This window comes from Eptesicus fuscus, chromosome 3 (genome assembly GCF_027574615.1).
Source record: "Eptesicus fuscus isolate TK198812 chromosome 3, DD_ASM_mEF_20220401, whole genome shotgun sequence".
In the NCBI taxonomy this organism is placed as follows: domain Eukaryota; kingdom Metazoa; phylum Chordata; class Mammalia; order Chiroptera; family Vespertilionidae; genus Eptesicus; species Eptesicus fuscus.
Window position 1 is genome coordinate 31283319 of NC_072475.1, and position 4024 is coordinate 31287342.

The 4024-nt window shown below is 45.2% G+C and overlaps 1 non-coding gene across 1 annotated transcript; it reads right to left on the bottom strand.

The window, feature by feature from the left end:
- Positions 1–842: 842 nt before the first annotated feature.
- Positions 843–949, bottom strand: LOC114231831 (U6 spliceosomal RNA). The gene has a single exon (XR_003617823.2). It is a non-coding gene; the product is annotated as a U6 spliceosomal RNA (small nuclear RNA).
- Between the last annotated feature and the right edge of the window lie 3075 nt (positions 950–4024).

The following is a 4024-nucleotide window of genomic DNA, read 5'->3' on the forward strand; positions in this document are numbered from 1 at the left end:
TGACTTTTCTGCCCAAGATGCACACACACCATCGGGTGGCTGGGACATACCACTGTATCCCTGAAAGCATGACCCCCTTCTGACCTTCATGCCTGTGGCTCACTCAGCCGGAGTCTTTGACGGCAGAGGCTCTGCTGAGGTCCTTGCTTCTGTTGCTCTTCTAGTCCTTCCGAGCTTGCCCGATAAGGCTCTGTGTTTGCCTGTGGCCCTCACTGCGGATGTACTGGCCTGTCAGTCACTCTGACCTTACACTGGTGGTCAGATACAGATCAGGTGTGTGTGAACCTCAGGGTATGCCCATCCCTAACAAAATACCCTAGCAAATTGAATTGAGATCTGTGTCCTGGCAACTTTCTTCTGTTGTCCCCTGTGTTGCTCTTTGTATCTGTGAAATTGAGGGCTAATCTGCTTATGGGACACATCTTTAAGTCTTTGCAGACAACAGACGTATCTCTTGGAGTCTTATCTTTCCCAGACTAAACATCTTCAGTTCTTCAGTGACCAGCAGTGTTTTACATGTTACAGATTCTAGTCCAATCACATTCTGATTTGTACTTGGGCAGCTTGCAGTGTATTACGCTTGGCATTTCTGGACCATGACAGAGTGGTTGGGAAGATGTCTTGCTCTGTGTGTGTGTGTGTGTGTGTGTGTGTGTGTGTGTGCACGCGCGCACACGTGCACGCTCCTAAGTCATACAATGTTGGTGCCTGACAAATTCACTCAGATATACAATCGGCTTAAAAGCCAGGGTTTCTGATTTTCCAAATTACTGATCTCCCCAGTTATATCTTTACTAAGTGTTTGGTAGATCAAACCCATCTCAATTATTATTATTCTTTTTAAAAATATGGAACGCTTCACTGATTTGTGTATCATCCTTGTGCAGGGGCCATGCTAGTTTTCTCTGTATCATTCCTGTTTTAATATATGTGCTGCCGAAGTGAACACTCAAGTATTTTTTTGATCACCCACCATATCACTTAACAATGCAATAACTGCTAGTCCATTTATATTGCGCGTGGAATCTCAGATACAGCTGGCTTTGATTTGCTTGGAATGTCTTTAAAGGTGAGTTTGAATCTATGACAACTGAATAGCTATGCAAAAGAGATCATACCAATTCCTCTTCCTCTTCAAAGCTTGTTGTTTCTTTGTTTCTAATAAGTTATTGAGTGCTTTAATCAGCTTTCGGAGTAACAAACAATCTCAAATTTTAGTAAGTCACAACAATGACATTTACCTCTTGCTGTGACTGTGCTCCAGGCTGTGGAGTGGCTTCAGGTCTTTTTGTCAGTCTGGACTGCGAGTCGCCACATGTCTGCTCATTCTGGATTCAGGCTGGTGAGCAGGCCCTACCTGACACTTGTGGGTCTCTCCTGGCTCAGGCCAAGAACAAGGCCTGGTGGGAATGAGCAACGCCTCTTCTGCTTCTGGTGGAAGTGTCATTTCCTCAGACTGTCCATGAAGTAAGTCCAATGGCCAAGCCCATAGTTAATGGGCTGGGTTGCGTACCCCTCCCATAGAAGGCATTTTAGTCACATGGCAAAGGGCCAGGTTGTATTCTTTTCTTATAAAGGAGGATGTGCATAGCTGTGACCATTATATAACTCATCTCATTGAGCCCATGCCATATACTAGGCAAAGAAATTGTATTTTGTTTTGAGGCTTTTTTTTTCTTTTTTTTTTTTTTTTTTTCTGGAATGAGTAGAAGTCTATGCATCTGAGGTATAAACTCTGTTGTGTTTGTTCCTGTATTTCCACACCTAATTCTATAGAGATATAAATATTGATTTTCTTTAACAACCAGTATAAATCCAAAATTCACCTGCTTCTGACACCAAGCAGAACAAAACAATAAGCAGTCATTTTAAATTTATTTTCTTGAAATAAATAATTTTTAAAAAAACCTTAGGAGGATTGATTTTTACCTAGTCTGCGACAATATTTCTGCTTGAAAAAACGTTTCCCATTCTGCTTCCCTGTTTGTCAACACTCCAGGGGTTGAGAATATAATCTGTTTATTTATTTGGCAGAAACTGTTGTGAAAACACTTTCAAGAGAATGTGTACCAGCGAGAATGTCTACTCAGCGAGAGAAGTGAGAGAAGCTTGTCCAGAGATCTGGTTATTTAGCACGGAGGTACCACGTTTCCCCTCTCGCACCCAAGTCAGGGAGGCACTCATAGCCTGACCTCACCTTCCACTCTTTTCTCCCACTGACCCCAGGTCCCAGATCGCAGGGCTCTGCATAGTATCATGTGTGTTAACTACTTGGGCCTCCTCTCCTCTGATTTCCTATGGAACCCCCAACTCAGTATGTATTAAATTGCCTTGCACAGACTGTTTCACTCTCACAGGCTAGGATCTCATTAAAAACCTCCAAATGGTTTTATACTACAAAGAAAATGAAATCCTGATTCCTTACTCTAGCCTACAGGGCACTACACATTATGGTGTCTACTTCATCTCCAAGTTCACCTCCCACCACCATTCCTCTTGGTTCAGCCACACTGACCTCCTTTTGGTTCTTGAAACACAGAGAGCTCTTCCTTATTTCATGGACTTTGCACTTGTTTCCTCTGCCTGGAATCTCTTGCCCCAGGTCTTTGCATGGCTCTCTCCTTCTCATGATTCTGATCTCAGCAGAAATGTCACCTCTATGGAGGGAGACCTTCCTGTACCAGCTGAGCTAAAAGTAGCCCTTGTCTTTCATTCTCCTTCTCTCATGTCCTATCTATCTATTTATCTATTATCTATCTATCTATCTATCTATCTATCTATCTATCTATCTATCTGACTATCTATCATCTATCATCTTCTATATTTTGAGTAATTGACCACCATTTGACATTTATTTATATTTTCACTAGAGGCCTGGTGTGTAAAAATTCATGCACTGGAGGGGTGGGTCCCTCAGCCCGGCCTGCCCCCTCTCACAGTCTGGGAGCCCTCAGCAGCAGGAGGCAACCTGGCGATCAGGGGAAGACGACGCCCCCATCACACCTCTGCTGCTGCCACTGCTGGCAGTGCAAGCCTCGGCTGGCCCTGGTTACCTGAGCCTCAGGTGGCCCTGAGTGGCTGGGCAGCCACCATCCAAGGCTTGCCTGCACCTCGGACCAGCCCTGGGAAGCTGGGCAGCCACCATCCAAGGCTTACCTGCACCTCAGGCCAGCTCTGGGTGGCTGGGGTGTTAAGGGGACTGGGCGCTGCCATCTTGTGGCTGTGGGCGCCGCCATCTTTGAGAGGGTGTGAGGGTCAATTAGCATATTCCCTCTTTATTAGATAGGATTGTCTGTATCCTCCCTCTAGACTGTAAACTCCTTGAAGGTAGGGATTTTGTCTGTGTCATTTTTTTTACTGACTCCCCAGTGATCACAGCAGGGACTGGTACACTGTAGGTAATCAACAAATATTTGTAGAAAAAACAATTTCTCCATAGAACTAAAAAAGAGTACTAGGCATAAAATATCCTATCTAATAAAGAAGGAATATACAAATTGACCATCATGCCATCACAAAGATGGTGGCGCCCAAAGTGGAGGCGGGGTTTCCACAACACAAGATGGCTGCACCCACAGCAGAGGCCGAGTTCCTGTAACGAGCCTTAAGGAGCAATCAGCAGGTACCTGAGGCTGTGTGGAGCCGGGCTGGGGCGGGGGACCTGAGGCTGCCCTCCCCCCCGCCCTGGCATGTGCTGGGGGACCTGAGGCTCTGCCCCCTCCCAGTGGGCCTTGATGGGGGACCTGAGGCTGCGCCCCCCCTGCCTGGCGGGGCTTGACAGAGGTGGGGCCGGCCAGGTCTGGGTCTTGCGCAGTTTTAGTCAAGGGAAGACAATTAAAAATCCACAATATTATAGTATTAAAATCTTTAATATGAAATTATTAAAATTAAGTTAAGGTTAGAGTTGTACTTTTTGATGTAGACATTCCATGTAGCTCCTTGGAGACCTCAAATAGTCTTTTACCCAATTAGAGTAATAAAAATCTCCTATATCACAGACTTTGACAGTCTAAGAATGTAATAC